The sequence below is a fragment of the Octopus sinensis genome, linkage group LG14 (assembly GCF_006345805.1).
Source record: "Octopus sinensis linkage group LG14, ASM634580v1, whole genome shotgun sequence".
In the NCBI taxonomy this organism is placed as follows: Eukaryota; Metazoa; Mollusca; class Cephalopoda; order Octopoda; family Octopodidae; genus Octopus; species Octopus sinensis.
Window position 1 is genome coordinate 20,327,601 of NC_043010.1, and position 17,522 is coordinate 20,345,122.

The following is a 17,522-nucleotide window of genomic DNA, read 5'->3' on the forward strand; positions in this document are numbered from 1 at the left end:
CATACACATACATTTACATACACATAGATATATATAAACGTCATCTAACCCATGCAAGCATGGAAAAGCAGATGATAGAATTAAGATGATATATATATATAAATTAGAAAAAAACACTTTTTATCAATTCAAAATGAACAATTAAATTACACCATCTAGAAAATTACATATAATAGAAATATTGAAATTAAAATATTAAAATTAAAATATTGGGATTAATATTTAGCTGTTGGTAATATTATTGAATTATTAATAGGAGTCTGTTAGTTGTAGTTGGGTGTCTTCATGGCAGTTTCTCCATAAGTTGTGTTTTTTTTTCCTCATCTTTCTTTAGTTCATGAGGCTTAAATATTTTTTTGTTTTTTTCATATTTTTCATTGATAAAAAGATTTGCCATTTTCATTGAGAATTTATTCTATTTCTTTGCATTATGTCTTCATGCGTTAATTTTTATAAACGCTATTAACTATTTTTACGTTTAAAATTCAGTTAAAATTTTCCTTCGCCAAGTTAAGTTACATTTTACATTTTATTGTTTATCTATTTCATTTGGATTTGGAATCATTTTGGGTTTGAAATTATTATTATTATTGTTGTTGAAATATTATTATTTATTTATAGTTTGTTGATAGTTATTTTTTATGATCTTTATTAGTTATGATATCTATTAATTTTTATAAAGGGATTTAATGTATTACATATAATTTAATTTGAGAATTAGTTTCATTAGACTATACATTTTTTAATAATTAGGTAATATTTTTATTAAGCAATATTACATTTAAGTAAATTAGCTTTTATTTTAATTAATATTATGTTTAACTTTATTATCGTGTGAAATATTAAATCTATAGATATTACACATAGATATTAATAATATAGTTAGTTTATACAATGGATTTGTGTATATTTGAACTATTTCCTATTTTTGATTGTATTATTCATGACAAGTGATATTTTTATACATTTAAAATCCAGATAGATTAATTTAATCGTTGAATTTTGTTATATAGTTTGTTTATCAATATTATTTGGATTTTGTATTATTTTGAGTTTGATCGTTGTTATTACTATAATTGTAATTGACTGGATTTGTAGAGGACTGTCGGTTGTAGTTGAATATCTTCATAGTGTATTGTTCATTTGTTCTAATATTTTTGCACCTTTCTTTAATTTATGGGGCTTAAATGTTTCTTACTTTCCATTAGTAAATAATTTTCACCATTTTTATATATATAGATAGTTATAAGTTACGATAGATATTAATTATTATATCTATTTATTTAGATTTTTTTTATAAAGGGATCTAACGTATTACATTTAATTTAATTTGAGAATTAATTGTGTTAGACAATATATGATTTAATTATTAGGTGGTATATTTATTAGGTGGTATATTTATTAAGTAGTATTAAATTTAAGATAATTAGGTATTATATTAATTGATATTTAGTCAACTATATTATAGAGTGATATATTAAATCTATAGATACTACACATATATATTAATTATATATTTTGCTTATTTAATGAGTTTGTCTATATTTGAACCATTTCTTATTTTGATTACAATATTAATGGTTTGTACTAGCATTGTGTATATTAATTTATTTTAAAGTATTGAATAATTTAAGTATTGTTTTTAGTTTTCACTTAATGTATATTTAGTATCTTATATATATATATATTAAAGTATATTTATTAATTAATTATTTTATTATTCTAGTTTATTTTTAACCTGATGAGTGGCTATATTTATATTGAAGTGATTTTACTACTACTATTAATTTTGTTAATATAATAATTTCTTAAATATAGCCACGAAACACGTGTCATTATTCTACCAAATATATACGTTTTTATTATTATTTTGCAATTTACTTAATCATCGGTATATTATTGTTATTTTAATTTTAATATTTCTATTATATGTAATTTTCTAGATGGTTTAATTTAATTGTTAATTTTGAATTGATAAAAGGTGTTTTTTTTCTAATTTTTATATATATATATTATATTTTGTGAAATTTGATTTAGTATTTCTAAATTGAACTTTTCCCTGTAAGTTAGGAATAATATTCCCTCAAATAATGATTATATATATATATATATATATATATATGTTAAATTAAATATGCAACCAAAAGAGCTACGAATAGTTTCATGCTATCAAGATACTTGAACAGGCATATTTATAGAATATGCCATATAGCTTAAAACAATCTTTCAAGCTCTGTTTATGCTGAACGGCTGCTGTCACATGTGAGACGAATTTGGTTGTCAGCTGAGTCTATTGTGAAAATTGCTCTGTCACCTTCCCTCAACCGGGAAGGCAAAGCAGTCTTCGTCATACTGGTGGCCATGGTGAAAGAATGTGTGTGGTGGACTTGAGTGAAAGGATTAGAGACAAACACCTTCCTCTCTGGCCAATTGCTCATCAACTTTTTCAAGTACCACTTGAAAAGGAAGGTGAGAATAGAGAGGCAGGTTTTGTCTCGTGAAAGTTTCAATAAAAGGTGGGTAAATGGAGCAAAGAGTGACGAAACCACTTTGAGCACAATCCTGTAAATCGAAAAGAGAGAGAGAGCACTTTGCTCTCATGTGTTTATTCTCTCCCTGCCTGATGATACCATGGTCTTTTCCGTAGGCTTTTCTTTCTATGAATAAACCTAATCTTGCTTTTTATACTTAAAAAATTTTTCTGTGATACATGATCCCTTTTGATCACCTTCTATTTTTTTCTCCTGATCCCTTTTGATCGAAATTTTATTTTCCTTTTTTTTTTACCAAAAGAAAAGCTCTACATTGTATTTTGTCCCCTCTGTGTTCGGCCCGTGTGGCTAATAAAAAAAAAAAACTTATCTATTTAGCTGTCTGTCTATCTATCTATCTATCTATATGTTGTTACACTGCACATGGTCTCCCGAAACCGTCTACAATACAACAGTCTGTGTCCGATAGCTCAGAAGACCGAATAAGCGAAGCTCAGCAAACCAACTTGCTTAGAGTGGAAGAAGCCATAGTCAAAGAAGCCAGGAGAGTTTGAAAATAACAAGCAAAACCGTTGAATATAACCAAAATACAAGAACTTTAATTAAGAGGCCAACAGCATTTATGGAATAAATAAAGAGTTCTTTATAGAGTTTTTAGAGAGTTCTTTCATTTACCTCAGAAATGTGTACTTTTTTTGGTGAGCTCTTCTTTTATTCACCAGTCAAATGATTTATTTTCTATCTCTTTTTTCCTGACTGGACTCTGTCGTTACTTCCAAATTCACAGTACCATTCTGCATTCTTTAAGTTGCCAAGTTCACACTATTTTTGCAGCAAGTTCAAAACCCTCAACCTTACAAAGACAGCAACATCACACTCTATACCAAGTACTGTGTCATCTGTTCCATACGAAATTGCCTGGCACCATCGCTCATATCGACCTCGTGGCACTGGCTACATCAAAGTCGTACATTGTCTTCCAGTCCGAACTTCGAACCACCTGTTCACATTGGCTTCCAGTACAAACTAACTTGCCACATGGGCAAATAGCTTTTATACTTTGCGTTCACTATAAAAGCACACCAAAATCACACCACCTACGCTTTAAATATTCACATGACCACAAAAAATTACATTTTTCGTCTTTGCTTGCAAAACCAGAAAGCGGTGTTCTAATTCGCGTTGTATGAATGAGAAATTATCTGAATGTAATTTTCTTCATTCGTAACAGTATATATCATCATCATCATCGTTTAACGTTCGTTTTCCGTGCTAGCATGGGTTGGACAGTTCGACCGGGGCCTGGGAAGCCAGGAGGCTGCACCAGGCTCCAGTCTGATCTGGTAGTGTTTCTACAGCTGGATGCCCTTCCTAATGCCAACCACTCCGTGAGTGTAGTGGGTGCTTTTTACGTGCCACTGGCATAGGTGCCAGGGGAGGCTGGCAGCAGCCTGCAGAGGCTGGCATACATATATATACGTACACACACATATGTACATACATGCATATATATTAGGTGCATGCTATTCTAAAAACAAAGCAGGCAACTGAATGAGGGCACATACATCATGTAGGTACCCTCTTTCCACCTGTCTCCCATAAATATGACAAATTTATATTAAATCTAATTTGTTATTTGCATTCATTTCTCTATGTTATGCATACACTACATGCTTGACATTCGGGTAGGAAACACTGCACACACACACACACACACATACAAGCACATGTGTGTGTGTGTGTGTATGAATGTGTCTGTGTGTGTACTATATATGTTTGCAGTTGTATTGACGGCAAATCATTAACTCAGAGAATTCTGTTAAATAATGGGAATTCTTCTGTAGAAATGGTTGTCATTTTATATGTTTCCTAAGGTTAGTAATTATGAACGAAAGAGAAAAAGAAAAAAAGTGTCTTTGTTTCAGAACGTATTACAGGTAACGTATGAGTACGGCATCAAATTACGGTTTAATTCTTGGTGAAATATGCTTGAATGCAATCAAGTAACTCGAAGGAGGTTTAACATTTGTATGCTAAAATATTTGTGGGAGGTAAGAGGAGACAGAACACACACACACACACAGACACACACACCACACACACACACACACACACACACACACACATACACACACATACACATACAAAAAATATGAAACAAAAAACAATTAAAATATATAAATTAACTTTGTTAATTACAAATATCTCTCTGATACTTCTTAGTTTTTATGTTTATATCAAAAGACATATAGAAAAATAATAATTATTTTGAAAAGTGCTGTTTATATGGATATGTGTGTATATATGTATGTATGTTAATTCCTTTTATTTCAAGATTTCTTGCCAATAGAGAAAGAGCTGGTTTCTAACCTAGATCCAAGGCTCCTTCATTCGAATTTCAACATCAACAGCAGGGTATTTTTGTTTGATTGTATGTATGTATGTATGTATGTATGTATGTATGTATGTATGCATGTGTGTGTGTGTGTGTGTGTATGTATGTGCAGATTTATATGTTTTATGTATATACTCTCATGCATATAGTTGCATATCTAGACATGATCATATATATTTAAATGAGAAACTACTGGAAAGTTTTACAGATTTTTACAGTTCCAGCGATGGATTGGATCCATAGTCTTCAAATTAGCTTTGTATGTATGTATGTATGTATGTATGTATGTATGTATGTATGTACAAATGCATGTGTATATATGTATGTGTGTGTATGTATGTATGTATTCATGCATGCATGTGTGTATGTATGTACAAATGTATGTGTGTATATATGTATGTAAGTGTGTGTGTATGTATGTATGTATTCATGCATGCATGTATGTATGTATGTGCGCATGTGTGTACGTGTATGTATGCTCCCTCATTGATGAAATATCCAACTTAAAAAAGACCCCAGATGACCTTTCCTGCTTTTCAACAAAGTGTGATGTCTCAGAGAGGCCTGAAAAAGGAAGCAAAGTGAGGTGTCTATAATGCTGCATTCTTACAGGCCTTCTTTCCTCCTGTGAGACCCAAGTGATTTACAGGAAGCATTTAAAACTACTAGAGCACTTCCACCTGCATTGACTGAGACCACTCTCGGACATACACTGCCTTTGCTGGGCAGGTCTCCTGCTGGATGGTAGTCGTATCCCTTAGGTGATGCTCTATGGAAAGATGCCTGAAAGAAAAAGGTGTCTGCAAAATTCTAAAAGGCATTTCAAGGACTCACCATTGCACTTTAGTCTTGACCTTCACAACTGGGAAGTACAGGATGCTGACAGAAACAAAGGGAGCAAGCAAATATACGAAGGATGTCACATGTTCCATGCAAAGTCAATAAGTTGGGCAAAGGCCCAAAAAGCTGCCCGTAAGGAAAAGGGTCTGGGATTAGCCATTCTTCAGTTTGTTTGTTGTGAGTGCAGCTGAATATTCTTGGCAAACACAGAAATCCAAAGCCATCTCAGGAGCCACAAGGAACCAAAGACAACTTGCCAACAGATTATGCTCAATTTGGTATTGCAGACCTGTTTATCTGTGATGTATGTGGCAAAGTCTGCGGAGGTACTCTGGACTCCTGAGATATTTGAGAACCCAGAATGGTCCTTCACCTGAGAGGCGTAACCATCAGGCTCACAACATGGATTTCATTTGCTGTCTTTGTGGCAAACTCAAGTAAATCTCTTGTTGAATCAGTTTTAAGTCAACAGCATCAGCAATGGTTATTCTTGTCAAATGAGCAGACAGCCATCATGCAGGTATGTATCTATGTATGTATATGTATAAAGGCAGCGAGCTGGCAGACACGTTAGCGTGCCAGGCGAAATGCTTAGCGGTATTTCGTCTGTCGTTACGTTCTGAGTTCAAATTCCGCCAAGGTCGACTTTGCCTTTCATCCTTTTGTGGTCGATAAATAAAGTACCAGTTTCGCACTGGGGTCGATGTAATCGACTTAATCCCTTTGTCTGTCCTTGTTTGTCCCCTCTATGTTTAGCTCCTTGTGGATAGTAAAGAAATATATATGTATATACATACATAGTTACATACATGTATGTATGTCTGTGTCTATGGACATATGTATATATGTATATGTGTATGTATGTAAGTGTATGTATGCGTGTGTGTATATATGTACTGTCCTACCAATGTCAGCATGGAAGGCAGACGTTAAACAACAGTAATGATGGTGATGATGATGATATATAATGCATGTATGTATATACGTAAATGTATGTGTGTGTGAGTGTGTGAGTGTTTATATGCCTGGATCAGCTACTTATTGTGAGCAATTACTATTATTAGTCAACAAACATTATCAAAGCAAATTGTCAACAAGGAAAAGTCTTATCACCGAGAAAAGAACAAATATTGACAAATGGATTATGTACATATGTGTGTATGGGTGTGAGTGCATGTATGTATGTATGTATGTATGTATGTATGTGTGTGTGTGTATGTATGTATGTATGTACATATGTGTGTATGAGTGTGAGTGCATGTATGTATGTATGTGCATGTGCATGTATGTATGTACGTATGTGTGTATGGGTGTGAGTGCATGTATGTATGTATGTATGTATGTGCGTGTGTATGTATGCATTATGTACATATGTGTGTATGGGTGTGAGTGCATGTATGTATGTGCGTGTGCATGTATGTATGTATGTACATATGTGTGTATGGGCGTGAGTGCATGTATGTATGTATGTGCGTGTGTATGTATGTATTTATGTATGAATGAATGTATGTATGTATATATGAATGAATGTATGTATGTATTTATCTATTTATATGTATGTGTGTGTGTATATATACACAGGAATGCACACACATGCACACACCAATATATATAAACATCACTGATGATCACTATACATCCCAGTGAACACTATACACACACATGTTTGTGTGTGTATGCATGTATATATATATATTTATATGTATATATTTATATATAGAAACTTATATTTATATACATGCATAAACATGCATACATACATATACAAATATATATGGATAACTGTCACTATATATATGTGTGTGTGTGTGTATGTATATACATACATGCATGTATATATAAATTTACATGGAAAACTGTCACTATACTCTCTTTTACTCTTTACTCTTTTACTTGTTTCAGTCATTTGACTGTGGCCATGCTGGAGGACCGCCTTTAGTTGAGCAAATCGACCCCAGGACTTATTCTTTGTAAGCCTAGTACTTATTCTATTGGTCTCTTTTTTGCTGAACCGCTAAGTTATGGGGATGTAAACACACACGCACACACACACATATAAGACGGGCTTCTTTCAATTTCCGTCTACCAAATCCACTCTCATGGCTTTGGTCAGCCCGAGGCTATAGTAGAAGACACTTGCCGAAGGTGCCACACAGTGGGACTGAACCCAGAACCATGTGGTTGGTAAGCAAGCTACTTACCACAGACACTCCTGCGCCTATATATATATATACACACACACACACACATTGTCTGTTTAATTAAAAAATTCTATATGTGGCTGAAGATTGCTCGACATTTTAAAACTTTAAAACTGATGTAGTATGAAACAATTGCACTACACTACCTTGGATATCCTTGTTGCTTATTTTGCTTATATATCATCATCATCATCGTTTAACGTCCGTTCTCCATGCTAGCATGGGTTGGACGGTTCGACCGGGGATCTGGGAAGCCAGAAGGCTGCACCAGGCTCCAGTCTTATCTGGCAATGTTTCTACATATATATATATATATATATATATATATATATATATATATATATATATATATATATACATATATATATATATACATATATATATATATACATATATATATATGTATATATACATATATATGTATCTAACTTAATGAATGAAACAACTATTGTGTGTGGTGTATCTACTTTCGTATGTAAAGAAAAGCGTTTAAACAAACACGTCCATGAAGATATTTGCACTGTTTCTGTTACTCATTGTATACAGACATAAGTTTGCCCACTTATCAACTCAGGTGCTTTAGGTGACAATCATTGTAAACACAGCTCTTCTACAGTGTTGTCTAGTTTTGTGGACCACCACCACCACCACCGCCATCATCATCACCACTGCGCTGCCACCACCACTGCCACTGCTGCCGTTGCCACCACAGCCACCACCAATACCGCTGTCACCACCGCTACCACTGCCACAATCACCACCACCAGCACCACCAGCACCACCACCACCATTGCCGCTGCTACCACCACTGCCGCTGCCGTCGCTACCGCCACAACTGCTGCCATGGCTGCCATCAATGCTGCCACCACCACCAACACTGCCATCACTACTGCCATCACCACCACCACCACCACTATTACCATTATTTAACATCCATCTTCCATGCTGGCATGGGTTGGACTGTTTGAGGAGATCTGATCGGTTGGAGCAGAGAACTTGTTATGCCGCAATGTCCTGCCTTGGCATGGTTTCTATGAGTGTAGTGGGTGCTTTTTATGTGCCAGGAGAGGCTGGCAGCGGCCATGATCAGTTGGTACTTTTTACGTGCCACTGGCACGGAAGCCAGTCAAGGTGGTGCTGGCATCAGCCACATTCGGATGGTGCTTTTTATGTGCCACCAGCACAGGTATCACAACTACAATTTCCATTTGATTTTTATTTTGATGCTGATGTACTTGACTCAATAGGTCACCTCAAGTACAGCAGGTCGCCCTATGATCCAAGGTAAGCACAGCAGGCTGTTCTGAGATCCAAGGTACTTTGGATGGGCTGGGGCTTCTATGTGAAGCTGGTGCAGGAAACAGCCATGAACTCACGTTATTTGTCGGGTCTTCACAGTCACAGCATACCTCCAGAGATCTCGGTCTTTCGTCATTGCCTCTGTGAGGCCCAACGTTTGATGGTCATGCTTGACCACCTCATCCCATGTCTTCCTGGATCTACCTCTATCCCAGATTCCTTCAACTGTTTGGGAGTGGCACTTCTTCACATATCTCTCGTCATCCATCCATAGTACATGACCATACCAGCGCAAACGTCTCTCTTGCATGCCACATCAGATGCTTATGTCCAGCATTTCTCTCAGGGCACTTACACTCTGTCGTGTGTGCACACTGACATTACACATCCAGTGGATCATGCTAGCTTCATTTCTTTCAAGCCTACACATGTCCTCTGCAGGCACAGCCCATGTTTCACTACTGTGAAGCATGGCAGTTCGCACACATGCATCGTACAATCTACCTTTCACTCTGAGTGAGAGACCCTTTGTCACTAGCAGAGGTAGAAGCTTTCTATATATATATATATATATATATATATATATATATATATGATTGTGTGTGTGTGTGTGTGTATGCATGTCTGCATATATATATATATTATATATATATATATATATATATATATATATATATATGCGTGTGTGTGTTTGTCTCTTTGTCTTTGACATTGCATGATAGCTGTACACAAGTGCCACCATTATGCCAACAACATCCTTCATTTCCAATGTTCTGGGGAAAGACGTCTGGTCATGGAGTAATACAAACTTACATGGAAACAGACGATGGTTAGCAACAGGAAGAGCATCCAGCCATAGAAAATCCACCTCAGCAAATACTGTCCAACCCATGCTGGCATGGAAAAGCGAATGTTAAAACAATGGCAATGATGATGGCGACATTGTAAACAAAACACGACTTCATTATTGGAACTCAATAAAACTGAAAGGTTTTGGTTGCACAGAGAAAGAAAAAAAAATCTTTCAATTTATTGACATAGTTTCCATAATTGAATGGCTTTGTTTGACCAGTTGAAGCTTGTTAATAAAATTGGTAATCAGATAACAACAGTAACCTAATTTTTGTTGTTATTATAGAAATTTCATCTACTTGAGAGCCAGTGTTTTACTTTCAAGATCTATCAGCCTACGAGTAATGCCAAAAAAAAAAAAATGAAAGAAAAAAAGAAAAATGAATCAAACAATAAAAAAAAAAGCACAAAATATTTCTGGCAATGAAAATTAACCCTTTGATGTGTCACGTGAAGATATTATGTAACTGATATTTCTATATCTGTTGGCACCATTTAGGAAAACCAGAATGTACGTAAGACAAATGGTGTCTGTCAGCTAATGAATTGATTCAGTGCAGGTTAATTGGGTTTAGTTTCCTGGAAACTATCTTCCACTTTGCCATGGTTGCGGTTACAAGAACACTTCTTCAGTGGCAAATGCTGTGTATGATCAGACATGATGTTTGATTCACAACCATGAGTTAAGTCCCAGGGCGTGGAACAATGTGTAAGCATCTTCTCTTATAGTCTCAGGCTGACCTCAACCTTGTGAATGGATCCAAAACTTCCAATCCTGACTCTTAGCCTTTACTTATTTCTTTATTGCCCACAAGGGGCTAAACATAGAGGGGACAAACAGGACAGGCAAAGGGATTAAGTTGATTACATCGACCCCAGTGTGTAACTGGTACTTAATTTATTGACCCTGGAAGGATAAACGGCAAAGTTGACCTCGGTGGAACTTGAACTCAGAACGCAGCGGCGGATGAAATACCACAAAGCATTTCACCCGGTGTGCTAACGTTTCTGCTAGATCGCCGCCTTAACTGACCCTTGGCTTTTACTGCTCTATCAACTGCTTCATTCCAGCACAATATTTTCATTGGTTTGGTTGGGGTTTTGCCTCAGCCATTTGTATGGTTACTTGCCTTAAGCCTTTTGCTACCATATTTCTGTTGAGATGTTCCGTGTTTATTTCAATTAATTCTAAATATAAATAAGTATTTAGTAAAATAACTTAGTATTCATTCAGCTAGTGGTAGGAGCATAAATTATGACTAAGGTTTCGTGGAAGATTTTAATTCAGAACTTTTGAAAACAAGACATTTGTACTACAGAGCCAAAGGTAGTTTCAGCCAGGTTGATATCAAAACAGTTAAGAATAGTTTCTCTATTACATATTTTAACCGTTTCGTCACCATACTTCTGTTGAGACACTCTGTGTCTCTTTCAATTAATTTTAAATATAACAAAGAATTTAGTAAAATAACTTAGTTATCATTAAGCTAGTGTTAGGGACATAAATTGTGACTAAGGTTTGGTGGAAGATTTTAATTCAGAACCTTGGAAAACAAGACATTTGTACAACAGAGTCAGAAGCAGTTTCAGCCAGGTTGGTATCAAAAGGGTTAATGTTACACTTATCTAAACTCTTTTCCAAATTGAAAGAAGCCTCTTTCTATGCCTTAAGCCCCTTGATTAGCTCAAAGCCACACCTGCTTCAATACTGCTCCTCTCTCCCAGTTGAGGTTTTTTGCCTTGCAAGAAACTTGGTGATCCCGTTGCTGCTGTTGACATGTAAAAAGCATACAATGGTATCTGGTGCAGCTCTCCAGCCTTGCCAGTCCCTGCTCAAACCATCCAACCTTTGCCAGCATGGAAAATGGACACTAAAGGATGATGATGATGATGGGGCAATGATGATGATGATAATAATGGTGATGATGATTACACACACACACACACACACACACACACACACATGCACGCATGCACATTAGATTGTTTGGGAAAACTTTCAACAAGATTGTCAAAGAGGCAGTTTTCCAGTTAGCAATTAACCTAGTTGCCAATTAACCCAGTTCAATTAACAAACCAACTATTTACAGTCTCCACACAATAACAGAGATGGTGTTTACTTAATTTATTACATCATTTGTTTGCTTGTTCTTTTTTTTTTTTGCTCTGAATTTCAAAATATTTTCATAGAAATTCTCTCTACATTTTTTTTTTGCTTCTAAAGTAAGTTAATATCATGTATCCTCCTCCTCCTCCTTTCTCTCCTCTTCCGCCTTGTCAACATTGTCATCACTGCCGTCGTTGCTGTTGCCATTGCTGTCGGTGCTGTTGTTGTCGTGGTCATCATCATCGTCGTTATCGCCGCTGCCACTACCACCACCACCACCACCACCACCACCACCACCACCACCATCTCCACCACTGCTTCTGAATTAAGGAGTAAATGGTTGAGCTTTCCACAGACACATGAATCCTGAACACTGTTCTCAGCGAGACTCAGCGTATGACAAGGTTGTTCCTTTTCAAGTACAAGTACAATCCAGTCAAGAGGCTTCTGTACAGTTTCCATCTTCCCAAATTCTCTGAGAAGCTAAGAGTTAATCTCAGCCTATTGAAAATGTGACATTTACCAAAGAATCCCTGTAAGGGGATTGTGTCTAAGACCCCAAATCTGAGAGTGATTCATAATCAAAACTCAGAGTCACAGGTTTAGTGTAGTGTTACTCGTCAAATAATAATTGGCTAATATCTCATTAGGGATAGATTGGAGTAATGGTGATTTGGTCTGATAACATGAAATGTTTGTGCAATTTGGCTGTTTCACAACCATCGGAGCTTGAAGCGCTTCTCATGTACGCAGGTTTGTGAGATGGTTGTGATCTATAAACAGTTTTGAGTAGGAACCAGAAAGAGAAGTATGAACATGCAAGGCACATTGAATTCGTAAAACAGAAGAGAAGAATAAAAACGTAATGCATATGTCAAGATAAAATGGAAGAGAGGAGGAATAAAATGAGTTATATGATGGTCTGTATGGCACTCTCAACACCACTATCATATGGTTTTGCTGCAGTTTGTCTGTTGTTTAAAAGTCCAGGACAGACTGGAGGTCTGGTGTCTGCATGACGAAGTTAATGTCGAGAGTGCAGCAGGAGAAAGTATGCAACACTAGAGGAGAGTTCATTTCAAGAATGGATGATTTCAGCTGGTTTGCCATTTCACTAGATTTCTCTTCCCTGGAATTCTTTCTTTAAAAAACTGCATTGATATGTAGGCACAAGCATAGCTGTATGGTAAAAATTTGCATCCCAACCATATAGTTCTGGGTTCATTCCCACAACATGAAACCTTGGGCAAGTTTCTCTACTATAAACCCTGGTTGACCAAAGCCTTGTGAATGGATTCGGCAGAAGGAAACTGAAAGAAGCCTGTCATATGTGTATATGTTTATATGTGTGTGTGTGTGTATGTCTGTGTATGTTAATGTCTCATTCCTTGACATGCATAATGGTTGTAAGCAAGTGTCGCTGCACTCATGGTATCCTTCACATCCAGTCTTCCATGAAAACATGTCTGGTTGTAGGAAAATGTCAACTTGCTTTAGAGAATCTGTCTCAATAAGTTCTGTCTGACCCATGTCAACATGGAAAAGGGGACGTTAATACAGTACTATTAGTAAGTCCTGAAAGGTGTAACAGCCAAAGGAAAACACATGAAATGAAATTCATAGAGAAAAATCAGACATGAGGAAATGCCCTGGAAAGAGCAGTCAGTTGTGGGACGTGAAAAGGAGATCTTTAAGTGACATCATCTTCCATAATTAGACCAAAAAATATTTTCCCAAATGTTATAATCTCATATTTATAAGCATTATTTCCTTTAACAAATAAATAACATATTCAGTTTTTAAATGGTGACACTTCATGGCAACTACAGGGTTAGGCCAAAAGTCACCCGGCAGTAAATCAAAATTCCATAAAGACTGTGTAATCCTGAATTGACTCGAATGGAAAAATGTGTCCCTCAAGGACTTCAGTTTGAACAATTTCCATGATTAGAAAATTACTATTTGTAAATCTCACAGCATGAGATATTCAGCAACAGTACTTTGGAGTAAAGACTGTTTGCTAACATAACATGGTAGTCCTGGTTTAGGACTTTTAGCCAACCCTGTATCTATATATATAAAGATGAGAATGTGTGTCTGTGTGTGTGCGTGTGTGTGTGTAAGTCTGTCTTTCTGTGTGTCTGTGTGAATCCCTAAAACTTGAGAATTACACAACCAATTTCCTTTCAAATTTTACACATGCCTTACTTAGGGTCCATGTAGTGTCATAGGCCAAAAAAATTTTTAACTTCTTGCCTAGTGTGAGCCCAGAGTAATATCATATCTCTGCCACTATTTCAGTATTATGTGTCAAAACTGAAACAATAACATCTCTCTATTGTAATGTCAGATGCCTTCACTTTAATAGTTTCACTTTAATACTGAAACTATTATCTCACATATATACAGGCATGCATACATATATACATACATACATATATATATAGTATATATATATATATATATATATCTATATATATATATATATATATATATGTATGTATGTATACATCTTCACAAATGTATATATAGAGATGTATATATATGCATATATATAGATATAGATGTATATGTATACATGTATATGTATAGCTGTATATGTATATATATAATATAGCTGTATATATATATATAATACACACACATATATACATGTATGTATATGTGCATATTCATTATATAAAAGTCAATGACTTTATGTGTGTTCATGTGTTACTTAAACATTCGACAACTACTGCACCGATCCTAATGAAATTTGGAATACAAAATTGAAGCCTAGGGAGAAGGGTAATGCTGTATGTTTCATACAATTTCATGGACCAAAATTACTGAATGGATCCTTATGATATTTGGAACTTAGATTCAATGCATAAGGGTGGGTATAATGCAATATATTTGGTTTGAATTTGAGATGGCTTAAAGGGGGCAGAACCCCCATGAAAATTCATAAATTTTTGATGTTGATGAAATGTCAACCATGGGTAATTGACACACATCAAGAGGTATTCTCAAAGTTTCCACTTCTCATGAGGATTCTAAGACACCCTAATGGGGGTCCCAAATTTTAGTCATTTTTTTATGATCTAAAACTAGGTCAAAAGTACTGAATGGATCTTTATGAAATTATATTCTATGCATAAGGGCCACAACCTCCATGAAAATTCATATATTTTTGCTGTTGATAAAATTTTAACCATAGTTATTAGACACAATTGAAGTAATATTTATAAAATTTCATCTTCTTACAAGTTAGAAAGACCCCTTCATGAGGACTTAACATCTACAATTTTGTCATTTTATCTAAGCAAAGACGAATACTTGTACTCTTTGAGCTGTAGGGTCACCCGAGCATAAAAGATGAGTGTTATTTGTAATTCAGTGGTACAACAGTGTAAGAGTTTGCTTTGACATACACTTACATTGTGATTTCTGCAATGTGGTGCATAAATTGTCAAGTAAATGAGAGACATCTTTGCCTCCACTGATTCAGTTGCAAAGTGTTGAGTAAAGTTACTTGGTTGCAGAACCCCTTTCAGTATTTTTATTATCACTGGGTCACGCATAGTTCCAAGATGGCAAAATTGATTTCAAGGCCTTCCCAGTTGAGTGACTGGTTATTCAAAGACATTTATAGATTGTAAATTTATTCTGTAAATTACATATCAGTATAGTGGTCATTTGCAAACTCCAGAGGTGACACTTTCATTCCTCCTTAGCCCTCACGTCACACAGTTGTTAATGTTTATTTCAGTTGGGTCATGCCCTTCCAATTGCTATAGATTTGTAATGCATCTTACAGCTGTGCCTGTCATCTGGATGGTGAGGAATCCTACATCGGGGAGTGGTAACGACTAGGGTACGGTAGCTGACTGCTTATTGTGATCATTCATCTTTTGGTTTCCTGTAGCTTTGCTCTCTTTTACAAACCTAGTGAAAATATATTTCCTATTTCAAAGAAATTCAAACAATAGATATAAGACCCAAGTTAAAAAGATTCTCAACAATTCAACTTCTCTGGTTGACATTAAGATGCCCACCCCCAATAGGGACGTTAACTCTCACATTTTAGAGCTCCATGACCTCCATTTTTCAGGAGCAAAATCCTTTTAACAGGTTCCATAAGACTGGAATTTTGGAATCTGCGTATAAAATCAGTAGTATGGGATACATGTGACATGATTACAATTTTTTAGGGTGTGTAAAGAGGGAAATAACCCTCATCTGTTATTTTGATGAAATTCGAAACATAGATATTCCAGTTCATTACAGAAAATATAACAGAAAAGTCTAATTCTTCAATTGCATGTAACTCGGGCAATGCTGGGTATCTCTGCTAGTATATATATATATATATATATATGAATGTATATGCCACAAAACCTCCTAAAACTGGACACCAATATCTAAGAATTGTCTATTCTTAATTAGATTACCTATGAAGAAGACCAAAGAATACCAGAGTAATCCCTAACATTTTCCACTTTAAAAGAATAAAAGACAACCTTCCACCATCTAATATGGAATGAAAACCTCTTATAATAATATATTCATTAACTCGTTAGACATGATTAGCACAAACAAAGCCTCTTGACTATGTTAACATTATATTTCATAAAAGTATATATATTTTATTCAGCATTTCTCTTCTTTTCATATTTTCCTCTACAATTCCCTACGTGGAGGAAAAAATATTTTCCTTCAAGCCCCCCCCCCCCCACATACACAATGCTAATTATCAGTTGTGAGAGTCTGTTAAGGTCATATTGACATGGCGAGCTGTAACACAATGACCAATTAAGACACTTACAGTTTCCCTGTTACCATAAAAAAAACACACATTTTGACCTGGAAAACACAGCTAATAACATAAATGCTTTCATTTCCCTGAGGCGTTGAAAATGAAGACATGCAAACACTTGAAGAAACATGTTTCTTCATTCCCAGGGCCTCATGGATCCGAAAGCATTGACCTCGTCAACTGTGTTTTCCAGATGGAAATAGGTTTCTATCATAAAATGGAAAGTGAAAGTGTTTCAATTGGTTCTTATGTTACGTGCCTCACCCTAACTTAACACACTCATTACTATTTGACCTTAATGACTCTCACAATAGACAATTAGCATTAACAAAAACTCGTTCACAGCAGCACAGCATTTCAAAACCATTTTTTTTTTCATCTATGGCTCCCTTTCATTCCTATCTCGTTAGGATGGACCCTTGTAGCTACTCCATGGTTAAAGAATCCTATTATATGTTTTTATAATTAAATATTATTAAGAACAGGTGGTGAGCTAGTCGAATTGTTAGCATTCCAGATGAAATGCTTAGTGGTATTT

At 35.4% G+C, this 17,522-nt stretch overlaps 1 protein-coding gene across 3 annotated transcripts in view; it reads right to left on the reverse strand.

Annotated features, from left to right (window-relative positions):
* The window catches only part of LOC115218870, a 410,980-nt gene that overhangs the window by 137,854 nt on the left and 255,604 nt on the right, over positions 1–17,522 (reverse strand). The window lies entirely within an intron of this gene.